General features: G+C 44.9%; 1 protein-coding gene across 2 annotated transcripts in view; it reads right to left on the bottom strand.

Moving 5' to 3' along the window:
* The window catches only part of PTK2 (protein tyrosine kinase 2), a 197,378-nt gene that overhangs the window by 158,533 nt on the left and 24,561 nt on the right, over positions 1–14,284 (bottom strand). Inside the window, exon 3 of one of the 2 annotated variants that reach the window (XM_065830925.2) lies at positions 1,666–1,692. The exons of the other annotated variant lie outside the window; for it this stretch is intronic. The gene's annotated coding sequence lies outside the window, so the exon portion shown is untranslated. The remainder of the gene's footprint in view (positions 1–1,665; positions 1,693–14,284) is intronic. 2 annotated transcript variants of the gene reach the window in all.

The following is a 14,284-nucleotide window of genomic DNA, read 5'->3' as shown; positions in this document are numbered from 1 at the left end:
CACTGGATGAGCTTTCCAGGTCCCTTCCAACCCCTGACATTCTGGGATTCTGGGATTCCTCTCCCTATCATGTATAACTCTTTGGCATGACTTTTTGCTTTTTTCCAATTTCATCCTTACGGGATGCAGAACAAAGGATCAAGTCTAAAGAAAAGTCACCACAATGCTAAAAGTGATTTAAATCCAGACGGTAACAAAATCCAGGAGGGATTGGTTTTAATCCTAACAGTGCAAACAAAATTCAAATTAATTTATCAAAAGAAACGAGTCTTTCATTCCTCTATACAGTGAACACACTCGTGTTCCACAATAACTCTACATAGAGGAGAACTGGCTTGGAAATGAGAATAGTTTAGCAATTTGCCCTCCAAGTCCCTATGGGTTCGCATTCCAACAGTTCTGTGTGCTCACGTCCACAGCCTCAATCACAAGGTCGTACAAAACCAAGTTACCCCTAGATTTCGAAGCAGTGATACACATTGCTGAGCCTCCTCACTAGTGGTTTAACAACCAACCTCATCGACTAAGCCGATTTTGCTATGAAGCCAAAATGAAAATCAAGTGTTCTGGACGACCTTGGGATACCAATACAACAATAATAATACAACCTCAAACAAGATGCTGCAATAAATGGTATTTTAAGTGGTCTCCTCCTTATTGCAAAGTCTTCGACCGCGCAAAAGCTCCCCCCTGTATTATGATGCAAATTTAGGGTGCTAAAATCAGGTGGCAAAAGGGAGAACATTTCCAGCGACATCTATTGTCTGTTGTTAAAAGTGGCACCGGAAATAACCACAGAGCTCTTCAGATGGCAAAATAAGAGAATATCGTTATTTATTGCAAATATGAGTTCTCATCGCTCAACTTCATGTTGAACCTCATCTTTATCTAAATCTGTTGTATCTTGTTATCTTGGCTATTTCTCCAATTTGTCCAGTTTCTTTGGAGTTTTAATCCCACCAGCCAGTGTGCTCATGACTCTTTGTCTTGAATAGGGACGTGAAATCTGCTATCGTGCTCATTCATTTTTGTCCACTCTTGGCACTCATTTCTCCAATATTCTCCACAAGTATTTGCCTTCCTGACTTAAATTATTATAAATATCCTTTCTTTCAAAACAAAAACCAAACTAAACGAGTAGACATGACCTATCAAGCTTTTAACTGAAATTGTCATTTGATGCAAACGAGAAGGAGCAACCACCTCCAGAGCAGGTTCATATTGATTAAGCACCGTTATACTTTAGATACTCACTTTTTACAAGATATTTTGTGGACAGATATGAAGCACATCTCGGTATAAAATAAGAGATACATGGGCAAAATGACCAGTGCAGAGTAAGGACAAAAGGCAGAGATTTGATAATAAACATCTAACCCCAAACTTGCTCAACCAGCACTAAAAACACGTTATGATTATGATTCCACAGCTCACATTATAAATGGTGGAGAGACGGATAAAAGGTTGGGAACAGAATACATCATCATTCACAGACCTGTACCTCAACAGGTATCGTTTGACCTCGTGCGCCCATGCGACTCAGAACCACGACAGCACCAATAAGAACTGATATTCTGATTATATAAAAGCGCGACTATATCACAACCGGTTTCCAAAAAGCTGCCTGTTGTCATAGAAAAATATAAATGAAAGAAGAGAGCTTACCTGCTGGCAAGGAGAGTCTTGAAATATCTGTAATAAGAAAGAAATACATTAGAAACAGAAGGAAAAATTGCTCCGATGTCGCATTTGTCAAATAATTTCTCTGCAAGGCCAGACTTGTTTAATAAAGAACATTATGTGCAAATCAAAAGTGTTTTCCTTGTCTCGCCCTGTTCATTAACAAGGTTGTGTTAACGAAAGGACAAAGATGCCACTGCCAGGTAATGGGTGTAATTACTGCAGCACAAATTAAGCGTTATATCCAGGTTTCACCGTTAGCACCTACATCATTTCGGAGCTGAAAGCATCAGGGTCAGTCTTTGCACGTGAAGAGGATGTTATTGTATGTTTTCTTTATTAGAGAAAAGGCGGCTTCTAAACGGATAAGCACAGAACACAAGAAATAACATTAAAAGATCAAACTGATTTTTTGTGACGGAGGCGTATAAGACACGTTTTTTATAGTAAATGCCAATGCCACCCTTGAGCTGCAACCAGCTTCACAAGAATTACTGTCTCAGAGTCTAAATAGACCCTATTAAAAATTATACACTAAGGAAACTGTGCCCTTGTGGCCAGGAAGGCCAATGGTACCTGGGGTGGGTTAGAAGGGGGTGGTCAGTAGGTCAGAGAGGTTCTCCTGCCCCTCTGCTCTGCCCTGGGGAGACCACACCTGGAATATTGTGTCCAGTTGTGGCCCCTCAGTTCCAGAAGGACAGGGAACTGCTGGAGAGAGTCCAGTGCAGGGCAACAAAGATGCTGAAGGGAGTGGAGCATCTCCCGTGTGAGGAAAGGCTGAGGGAGCTGGGGCTCTGGAGCTGGAGAAGAGGAGACTGAGGGGTGACCTCATTCATGGTTACAGATATAGAAAGGGTGAGTGTCAGGAGGATGGAGCCAGGCTCTTCTTGGTAACAACCAATGACAGGACAAGGGGTAATGGGTTCAAACTGGAACACAAAAGGTTCCACTTAAATATGAGAAGCAACTTCTTCCTGGTGAGGGTGTCAGAGCCTGGCCCAGGCTGCCCAGGGAGGTTGTGGAGTCTCCTTCTCTGCAGACATTCAAACCCGCCTGGACACCTTCCTGTGGAACCTCAGCTGGGTGTTCCTGCTCCATGGGGGGATTGCACTGGATGAGCTTTCCAGGTCCCTTCCAATCCCTGACATTCTGGGATTCTGTGAAAGATGCGTATAAATGCTTATTTTTCCTAAATAGGTAATTACATAAGCTATAACTCATTATATTCCTTCTGCCGGCTCTTACTACATCCACTTGTCATCTCAACACACACGATTGTAACAGGGACTTGAGGCATCGATCGCAGCTCAAAACAGAGACCAGAACCCACAAAGAAAGCATTTGACTCAAAGTCTGTAAGGATGAGGATTGAGGACACATAAATATGAGTATGGGGGAACAAGAAAGGAGAATGAGTAAAACAAATCAGTAAAAAACTGAGCTCAGCCTATGCAAAAGGTCTGCAGTGATTTGGTTAAAAGGAGAAGGTTGAGCAATAAAATTGTCATCTTGGGTACAAAATCCACATGGAAACTGAACTTTAACCACAGGTGTAGCAACTGGAATAGAATCATAAATTATCAGGGCAGACAGCAACTACTTTGCTACCTATAAGAACAACCAAGGCTTAATCCGTTTATTAGCCCTGCTCTCTCCATCACTTGCTTTCATTTATACTCCGTGTTTGCGGGTGCAAAACGTGATAGAACTTGAAAACCAGAGAGAATTACACCTGAAATTTAAAGGCTGCCTACTAAAAACTTCCAAATTGACTTGTGGTCCTCTCAGAGCAGATAAGGAAACGGCAGAATAAATTTAACACGCTTGCAATGCAAAATGAAATAGCACCAGGACACCCTGGCAGAGGAAACACGGTGTGATCTGTTCTGGCCGAACAAAGCTTGCAAAGTCATTCAGAGATATTTCAAAGGTGTTCAGCGTGTTGTCTGTGCTGATGAGAAATAAAACAAACAGTTTATGTAATAAGAAATGCCTTGAGAAAGGAAAAACTTCGACAGGAAGAAGCTGCAGGAAGGAAAAACCTCAAGTCGTGTCCTGCAACCGTTTCTGTGCAGAATGCAGAGCAGCATGGAGAAAATGAGCTGTAGTGATAACCTGCTTGGGAAGTGAAATAAACCACAAGAAATGGTGAATTTTATTTGTTTTTTTACAGGGGTTTGGTGGTTCCTGGGCACTTTTTTATAAAGTTGTGAAAAAACGCCTGCTTGTCGTTTGGCTGTGCAATGCGAGCTATTAGAGCAACATGAGTACAAGAAAGGGGAGAGGGGGAAAGAGAGGGGGAAAAGAGAAGGGGGAAAAGAGCAGAGGGAAAAGAGAAGGGGGAAAACAGAAGGGGGAAAAGAGAAGGAGGAAAAGAGAAGGAGGAAAAGAGAAGGGGGAAGAGAGAAGGGGAAAAGAGAAGGGGGAAAAGAGAAGGGGGAAAAGAGGGGGAAAGAGAGGGGGAAAGAGAGGGGAAAGGGGGAAAGAGAGGGGGGAAGAGAGGGGGGAAGAGAGGGGGGAAGAGAGGGGGGAAGAGAGGGGGAAAGAGAGGGGGAAAGAGAGGGGGAAAGAGAGGGGGAAAGAGAGGGGGAAAGAGAGGGGGAAAGAGAGGGGGAAAGAGAGGGGAAAGAGAGGGGAAAGAGAGGGGAAAGAGAGGGGAAAGAGAGGGGAAAGAGAAGGGGGAAGAGAAAGGGGAAGAGAAGGGGGAAGAGAAGGGGGAAGAGAAGGGGGAAGAGAGGCGGGAAGAGAAGGGGGAAGAGAGGCGGGAAGAGAAGGGGGAAGAGAAGGGGGAAGAGAAGGGGGAAGAGAAGGGGGAAGAGAAGGGGGAAGAGAAGGGGGAAGAGAAGGGGGAAGAGAAGGGGGAAGAGAAGGGGGAAGAGAAGGGGGAAGAGAAGGGGGAAGAGAAGGGGGAAGAGAAGGGGGAAGAGAAGGGGGAAGACAAGGGGGAAGACAAGGGGGAAGACAAGGGGGAAGACAAGGGGGAAGACAAGGGGGAAGACAAGGGGAAAGAGAAGGGGGAAGAGAAGGGGAGAAGAGAAGAGGGAAGAGAAGGGAGAAGAGAGGTGGGAAGAGAAGGGAGAAGAGAGGTGGGAAGAGAAGGGGGAAGAGAAGGGGGAAGAGAGGGGGAAACAGAGGGGGAAACAGAGAGGGAAACAGAGAGGGAAACAGAGGGGAAACCATTTGTTTGTGTATCCAGGCACCTCGACAGCAAGTTCATTACCTCCATTTACAGCCCATTTTGACCTCGAGTAAGAAAATCGCTCCAATTTGCTTTGTGTCCAACATCATTTCCAAAGTCTACAATAAATACAAACTAAACAGCAAGCAATAAGACAGTAGCAAAACACGAAGCGAGAAAAGCACATTAAAACGATGCATAACGCAACCACGTTGATTTAAGAACGTATTCCAACGTCAAACAGCAAACTTCAACAACGCAAAAACTGCAGTTCCTTTTGCACCAAACTTATATTTGCTGCAGAGTCATATCAGAAACTTGTCTATTTATTACCTTTGAGTCTTCTGGCTTGAATTTTCTTAGACTTTTTCCCTCTAAATACAGTTTTTCAATTAATATGGAACACTGACAGACGTCAGTTTGAAGAGACAGAATTTTCAGACCATATTCTTTACGAACTTTTACATATTAGGTAATGGTCAACCAGCCCTCAAGGGAAATGGTTTTTATCCCAAGTCAATATTAAAGGATGGAGGCGATGGCCTCAAGAGGGCCTTTCCAACCCAGGGTTCTGTAATACCACACATAAATGACAGTAATAGAACAGGAAAGAAGCCAAAATGACATCAGAGAGGCTACAAAATAATGTTCCTCAGCCAAAAAATCCCTTGCCAAGTAAACCAATTACCTGTGCGAATCCACTGAGGAGCAAAAAAACAGGAATAGTTTAAAGAAAGAATACTAGTGTTACTAGTACTGAGATGAATTTGGGCAATACTGGCTTTGCGGATCCTGTCACAAACAGGTTTTTCTGTGATTTAATGTCTAACGCTGTATTTAACATCTTCTTTCCAAGAGTAACATCTCATCATTGAAAACAGGAATATTTTGCGAGCTTCCTGTTCCCAGCTGAAGGTGAAATGAGAATTTGGATCCTTGCACAAGTCCAGAGGCCCCGACTGTCGCCCCGTCTGCGGCACCGACCTGTTCCCACAGCAGCAACCACGAGGAACGTAATCCTGTTCTCCTGTGGCAGGAACCGGCTGACTCGAATTTAACGGTATTCCCTGGAAATTAATTCTGATCTTTAGTTCGTGAGCCAATCTCTCCTTCCAGTGAAGAGGAAATCAGAGAATCATTTTGGTTGGAAGAGACCCTCATGATCATTGAGTCCAGCTATAACCAAACTCTGGCACTAAAACACGTCCCTAAGAACCTCGTCTAAATGCCTTTTAAACCTCTCCAGGGATGGTGACTCCACCACTGCCCTGGGCAGCCTGTTCCAACGCCCGACAACCCTTTCCAGGAAGAAATCATTCCAAATATCCAATCTAAACATCCCCTGGTGCAACTTGAGGCCATTTCCTCTCATCCTGGTGCTGGTTCCTTGGGAGAAGAGCCCAACCCCCTCCATGCTCCAAGCTCCTTTCAGGCAGTTCAGAGATCAGAAGGTCTCCCCTCAGCTCCTGTTCTCCAGCTGAACCCCCTAGGACCCTCAGCCGCTCCCATCACACTTGTGCTCCAGCCCCTTCCCCAGCTCCGTTCCCTTCTCTCAATTCGCTCCAGCACCTCAAGGGCTTTCTTGGCGTGAGGGGCCCAAAACTGATCCCAGGATTCGAGGTTTGGCCTCCCCAGTGACAAGTATGGGGGACGGTCACTGCCCTGGGCCTGCTGGCCACACTATTCCCGACACAAACCAGGATGCTGGTGGGCTCTTGGCCACCTGGGCACACATTGGTTCATGTTCAGCTGTCACCAACACCCCCAGGTCCTTTTCCCCCAGGCACTTTCCAGCCACTCTTCCCCGAGCCTGTAACGCTGCCTGGGGTTGTTGTGACCCAAGTGCAGGACCCAGCACTTGGCCTTGTTGAACCTCAGACAATTGGCCTCAGCCCAATGATCCAGCCCGTCCAGATCCCTCTGTATGGCCTTCCTGCCCTCTAGCAGATCCACACTCCCACCCACCTTGGTGTCATCTGCAAACTTACTGAGGGTGCACTCAATCCCCTCATCCAGATCATTGATAAAGAGATTAAACAAAACTGGCCCCAGTACTGAGTCCTGGGGACACCACTTGTTACCAACTGGATTTGTCTCAGTTCACCACAACTCTTCAGGCCCGGCCCTCCAGCCAGTTCTGTATCCACAGCAGAGAACACACATCCAGCCATGAGCTGCAGATTCTCCAGGAGACGCTGTGGGATACGGTGTCAAAGGCTTTCCTGAAGTCTAAGTACACAACATCCACCCACTGCATCCCAAGGCACACGAGGAACCACAAACCACAGTCTCCGGGAGGCCGAGTAGCTTGTGGCATTCGGCAACAATCCTTCCAAATGAACAAGGAATATCACAGAATGAACGTAAAACGCCATTTTCCTGTTTATCTACCAGAGCCAGAATCATTCAGGAATCCGTGTGTATTCGGCTTTTAGCCTTTGTGCGACTGATGCTGAAGGATGTTGTCTTAAAGCTTGGACTCAACAGCCTGGAATTCTCCCTTCCTATTATTCTCAGGTTACAAAGCGCGAGCTGGACGTTCCTCTCATCTTTAATGACACTGAGATCTCATTATCTACATAAAAATATTTTCCTTTTTATAAAGAATAAATAATTAAGTGCAATACACGAGCCACCTCTCAAACAACCTGCTTTGCAAAATTACAATGCTTGCTGAGAACCCCAAGGATTCTTCAATGATCATCCAACCTATCGAGCAAAGACCTTGGCGATGCGATGAATTCATTCTGACAGCACCCACTAAGGAAAAGCTGTTAAAAAGTTCTACAATATGATTAAAAGATGACAGAAACCACCCATTAGATTGTTCCATACATGCATTTTTTTTTCCTTCATCATTAGAAGTGCATCCCTTGTTTCTAACCTAAATCTAACCTACTTCTCATTTAGCAGTCGGCAGAGCTGATGTTAACAGCCCTTTATTATATCATTTCCCATTAAGGCAATTTTAGGGCAATTTTCAAGAGTGACTCAATCAAATTTTCTCTTTCATGAGCTATGGAGGATGAGACATAAGCGGCCCGCTATGAAGGCCCGTTTTTCTAAACCTTTGATCATCCCACAAATCTTTGCTTCAACTCTTTTTGCTTTTGGCACCTCCCCAATTTGCAGACACCACCGCCTGACGCACTATTTGTCAATCAGTCCTAACAGCACCAAAAATACCACTTGCTTACTGAGGAGATTTTTCCGCTATTGACGTATTTATTGCATTTGCCGTTTGCTGAATATCCGCTATTAATTGTACACTTTTTTCTCTTATTGTGGGAGGGAAATACTACAGGACAGACTCCTCCATCCACAAAACTTGCTGGTATTTTTTTGTTCTTGTGTCAGATCAGAAGAAATTCAGCGTACAAACCAAACACCTTTTCTTTACAACCCTGTTGAGCACAAGACTTACGGGGAGAGGCTGAGGGAGCTGGGCTTGTTTAGTCTGGAGAAGAGGAGGCTTAGAGGTGAGCTCAGCACTCTCTAGAACTACCTGAAGGGCAGTTCTAGCCAGGTGGGGATTGGGCTCTTCTCCCAGGCACTCAGCAATAGGACAAGGGGCCATGGGCTTCAACTCTGCCAGGGGAAATTGAGGCTGGAGATTAGCAAGCAATTCTTTGCAGAGAGAGTGGTCAGCATTGGAATGGCTGCCCAGGGAGGTGCTGGACTCACCGGCCCTGGAGGTTTTTAAGCTGAGATTGGCCATGGCACTTAGTGCCATGATCTGGTCAATGGACTGGAGTTGGACCAAGGGTTGGACTCGATGATCTCTGAGGGCTTTTCCAACCCAGTCCATTCTGTGATTCTGCTCTGTCGCAGATCCATGCTGCATTGTAGTCCTTTATTATCTTCGTTTAAATCTTTGCTTCAACCGCAAATATCAGCAGTAATGATTTAACATTTTCGCTTGCACCCGTTGAAAAGGTTAACTAGCAAATGGCCAGGAACAAACCGCAATGAGACCCTCGTGCACAACCTACATTATTTTGAGAAGTCCTGTTTAACCAGTCATTCGCTTTAACGCAAGCGGTTACCTCTGAAAAGGAAAATTAAGACAATTAAGGCAAGGAGAAATTAGAGGGTCAGCTGAAGTACTGCGCAGAACACTAAGGGTTTTTACACAGTTTCTGCTCTCCCACGGAGACAAAAATCCTCCTGAATCACTGGGCTTATGGCTGTTAAACACTAATTCTTGAAATTAAGGGGAAAAAAAAAAGTGATTAAGATGGTGAGAGAAATGCACACGCATCCCTATCATTCTGTGAGTTTCCTTCATCGCAGCTGAACTCTGCCCCGAAGTAATAAAAGCAAGTACTTGTGTAGCAGAATGCAAACCCCCTCTCTCTCCCTCCCTTCCTTCCATATGGAAGGTGTAGCTCTGCTCTTTGAGGCTGACAGCTTCTTTTGTTTGGCCCCAGAGCACCCAGGGTCATTAAGAGAGAGGAGAAGGGAGTGCTGAGGTGCCAGGGAGCCGCTGGGTGCCCACGGCCAGTGTGGGGGATGCTTGGAAGCTTCAGGAGCACCCACTGCCAGTGTGGGGGTGCAGAGAAGCTTCTGGAATGCCCACAGTCAGATCAGATCTATAAAAACAGGATTCTCGTCGGGGCTCTGGCCCTTGTGCACGATCTCTTGGAGTTACGAGCTGAGCCGCTGCCGCCAGGAGCTGCTTTCCCATCCCACCGTGGGATGGAGACTCCGCTTGCCTTCCTGCCACGGGTGTGAGTAAAATTAACCCTCGCAGGATTGCGAGTGTATCCACTTTCCGTGCATATTTGCACGTGTATTTCTCCTCCCAGAATTGCGAGTGTATTATAAATTTACCCTCGCAGAATCGCGAGTGTACACTTTCCGTACTCACTACGAGTACGTGTATCCCTTTAAAATAACCCCACACCGTGTTCAGCAAGTGTGGACTCTTCCGGGACTCAGGGACAGCTCCGGCACCGTTTTGGTGAAGCCACGTGCATGCACTCTGTGGACCTCCTGTTGTATTACTTGCTGCCCCTTAATAATTTCCTCAACTGATATCTAAACCTGTATTAAGTCACTTTGGAGTGCTAAAACCCTGTTTCTCAGCGGTTTCATAAAAGTTGTTTTGGACCTTCTTGTCGCTTAAACGAACCTCGCGGTGCCCCCGAGGAAACGCTGAATTCATTTACACCACATAATTGAGTGTGTCCACAAAGTTCCTTATCCAGCAACCAGGAGCCAAATTTTAGACCAGGAGTACTGAAAGGTAAGATATTAAATGACAAATTATGCTCAAGAGAAGTTACTCAATCATTACTCAGGGCAGGTGGGATCAATCTCATTACACACTGAGTTAAAGAACATGCAGTATCTTAGTAATACAGATTAAGAATTTATTCTCAATATCTACCTAAGTTCTATAGAAATCTTTAGCCTATGGGGAAGAGAGATATGTATAGAGCCTGAATTAAGGTCCCCAAGAATTGATTTTATTCAGCGTCACAAAATGGGTGACATCTTCACATCTGCAGGTGATACTATGAGCTTATGGGTAGACAAAAGCCTTTGCAATGAGAAAAGAAATCCAGAAGGATCTCACAATATGAAGTTGCTAAAGACAGCGGATACACTCTGATGTAGACAGACGTGATGTATTTAGGGGGAAAAAGGTTCAAGCGAAGATGTAGGACAGTCACAAGCTTTAAACACAACCCTTCAGGACACCCACTTCATCACAAGAGCAGTTTTAAGAACACGTCATAGGAATGTTCTTATTTAGCCTTCGATGGCTTAGAAGGAGATGCATTGAACTCTGAATAAGCCGGGAAAACTTTAAAACCACTTAAAATGTTGAAGGAGGGACGTGTGTGCGCTGGCAGGGACGTCCGTGACCACGGAATCCTGATGCAAACACTGTGACATTGGGCGAACCTACAAATCCAAGCCCTGGGGCGAGCTTGGGGAAAACCCTCGACATCCCATTTGTACTACAGAGCGATACATTTAACGGAGTATTAAAATAGAAAAATCAAACGTTGCCTTGGCGTTGCTTGCTAGCATTGAATTTCCATTGTCACTTCATGCCGCCACGAGCCACCCACGTTTTCCAAAGGTGACAGGATATTATAGCTCCTCTACTCACATAGAAATTAGTGCTGGAAAAGCTGTTTTGTGCTCCAGGTACAACAGGGACTGTGCAAGAATGTATAGATGTTGCAGAATGTACAATAAAGGGTTTTTTCCAGATATAGAAATGAAAACCAAGGACAAAAGCAGCAACAGGAAGAGTCAGGAGAACGCACTTCAGCCAAAATAATACAAAATAACTCAATTGGAGCTACACATCTCAGACCACAAAAACAGAAAACTCTTTACTTGTCTGTGCATTTTAGGGGGACTTTGGTTTTAAAAGGATAACTAATTAAAAAGTGCAACTAAAAAACACCCAAAAGTTGCTTTTTGGAATATTATTTTGAAATCTTTTTTTAAAGACAAATTCTTTGAAAGTTTGGAGAGCCATTTCCCTTGCTGTTCCACCATTGTAATTATGTTGTTTCCACGGTTGTGGCCCACACATGGATTCCATTGTCACAGCAGTTTTTCAGAAGCTAGAATTAAAGTTTTAAGGTTTGTTTTTTTTTTTTTTTTTTTCCCATTTGAAATTACAGAATCACAGAATGGACTGGGTTGGAAAAGACCTCCGAGATCATCCAGTCCAACCCTTGGTCCAACTCCAGTCCATTGACCAGATCATGGCACTAAGTGCCATGGCCAATCTCAGTTTAAAAACCTCCAGGGTCGGTGAGTCCAGCACCTCCCTGGGCAGCCATTCCAATGCTGACCACTCTCTCTGCACAGAATTGCTTGCTAATCTCCAGCCTCAATTTCCCCTGGCAGAGTTGAAGCCCATGGCCCCTTGTCCTATTGCTGACTGCCTGGGAGAAGAGCCCAATCCCCCCTGGCTAGAACTGCCCTTCAGGTAGTTCTAGAGAGTGCTGAGCTCACCTCTAAGCCTCCTCTTCTCCAGACTGAACAAGCCCAGCTCCCTCAGCCTCTCCCCATAGGGCTTGTGTTCCAGTCCCTTCCCCAGTCTTGTTGCTCTTCTCTGGACCCGCTCCAGCACTTCAATCTCTTTCCTGAGCTGAGGGGCCCAGAACTGAACACAATACTCCAGGTGTGGCCTCCCCAATGCAGAGTACAGGGGCAGGATCACTGCCCTTGTCCTGCTGACCACGCTCTTTTGGATACAGGACAGGACACCATTGGCCTTCTTGGCCACCTGGGCACACTGTTGGCTCATGTTGAGCTTCCTGTCCATTAGTACCCCCAGGTCCCCTTCTGCCTGAAAAGTGTATATAAAGTGTATATAAAATAAATCGCGAGCTCGTAGAATTATAGAATGTTCTGAGTTGCCTTTGCCATCCTTATTCTTCCTCCCCAGTGTCTGCGGAGTTTGTTGCTATTGTAAGAAATAATAATTGATGAGATTTTTACTTCAAAAATCCCAGTGTAGGAGGCCCAACTTGGTTTAGCGGCTGGGGAGGTAATTGTAGTGTTAATTAAAAACCCCACAGCTCTTAGAAACAGTATTGAGGCTACAGACTTTGGGTTTATAGCGGATCTAATGTTTATCTGCCACCTTAGATGTAATGAATCTTAAATCTTTCCGCAAGTATTTTTGGTGGTCTTAATCCCTTTCGTGCCAGAGGCAGAAAGAATACATTCAATTTTGTCAAATTAGGTTTTTACTGAGCATTAAATTGATTAAACAGAGCAGAGGGTGGAGGCGAAAATACCATCTGAAACTGCAATTGGGGGTTGATAGAATCTTAATGATGCCGAGCTGCGGATTTTCAGCAGGCTCTTGATTCCTTCCCTCTAGAAAACTGGATAAAAGGGGACAGAAGCAGAGAAGAAATTAGGGAAGAGGTATTTTTTTCCTCTATTTCTGGTGGTGCCGCTGCCGTGGAGATGGGAGGAGGGAGGATGGAACCAACCCAACGCAAATACTGTGATGAAACCTAGCAAGCAAACTTAATTATATCGGTTTAGGTGAATGCACGATACACAGCTCTACAATAACTCTTTTGCCCTTTCCTGATCTGTTGTCTTTATTACCCCTAAATTCCTATTTAAGACCCTAGGATAGGCTCTTTTTGGCTTATAACTAATGACATATGTTTAACGATACAAATAATAATGTTGCTTCTGATCTCCTTCCTAATTCTCATCGCGCTCTGTTCTTTGTCCAATAACTGACTCTATCTGGATGGTTCTCAAAACAACGTACCTTTGTCACTTAGGTTTTTCTTAATAATACTAATGAAATAAACACACCAGAATTACACTTTGCAGCACGTTACACCTCCAGACAATGGAGAAGTGGGAAGCCCTGTGATCTGTGTCCCCATTCAAACATGCAAGACTTGCTGAACCAACAAGGTTCTATTAAAATATCCATCCCTGTGCCTGTGCTGGGAAATCTATTGGAAGTTTGTCTGGCACATTGAGCATGTTGGCCTGAGTATTATTATTTCTTACATTAAGATGCCAAACTCTCATGTTTCACCAGAAAACTGATGCCAAACTCTCATGTTTCACCAGAAAACTGATTTCAGACTCTGTAGCTCTGGTCCCAAGTCCTTGTGGAAATGCCCATTTGTATAAAGGGATTTTCCACTTTGCTTTGAGAACCAGCTCTAACCGCAGCAATATTCTTCTCCATTCATAGACTAAGAAAACACCTGTATTCTTGATAAAAACAGATGTTATCTTGTTTATTGGGGTGGGTTTCTTTATACAACAAAACTGTAGTTGCTGTCAAGCTCATTTTGTGACTGCCTTGCATTAATCCCATTGACATCATGTTTTTGAGTGCTTTTTTAGGCACTAAACGGTCTTTTCATGTATGCAAGTGTTAACTAGCAACAGCCCTTTTTTAGTTAAGTACAATGTATGTGTAGGGATTAAAATCTTGTGTTAAAACTTGGGACAAAGTGATTTGTGTGTGTTCTTTACTGGAAAGCTGTCCCTTAAATTTTTATCTTTCTCTGTGCTGGTTGCACTGATTATATTCAACCTTCTTTCACTCATCCTGAATGTTCTGTAGAGGCTCTGTAGGGCCCAGCAGAGGGGTCTGGATAGACTGGAAAAACAGGCTGATTCCAATGGGATGAAGTTCAACAAGGCCAAGTGCCGGGTCCTGCACTGTGGCCACAACAACCCCCTGCAGCGCTCCAGGCTGGCACAGAGTGGCTGGAGAGCAGTCAGGCAGAAAGGGACCCTGGGGGGACTCATGGACAGGAAGCTCAACATGAGCCAACAGTGTGCCCAGGTGGCCAAGAAGGCCAATGGTGTCCTGTCCCGTATCAAAACCAGCATGGCCAGCAGGACAACGGCAGTGATCCTTCCCCTGTACTCTGCATTGGGGAGGCCACACCTGGA

This window comes from Patagioenas fasciata, chromosome 2, assembly GCF_037038585.1.
Source record: "Patagioenas fasciata isolate bPatFas1 chromosome 2, bPatFas1.hap1, whole genome shotgun sequence".
NCBI lineage: Eukaryota > Metazoa > Chordata > Aves > Columbiformes > Columbidae > Patagioenas > Patagioenas fasciata.
Note: the sequence above shows the minus strand (reverse complement) of the source record. Positions and strands in the feature narration are given on the sequence as shown.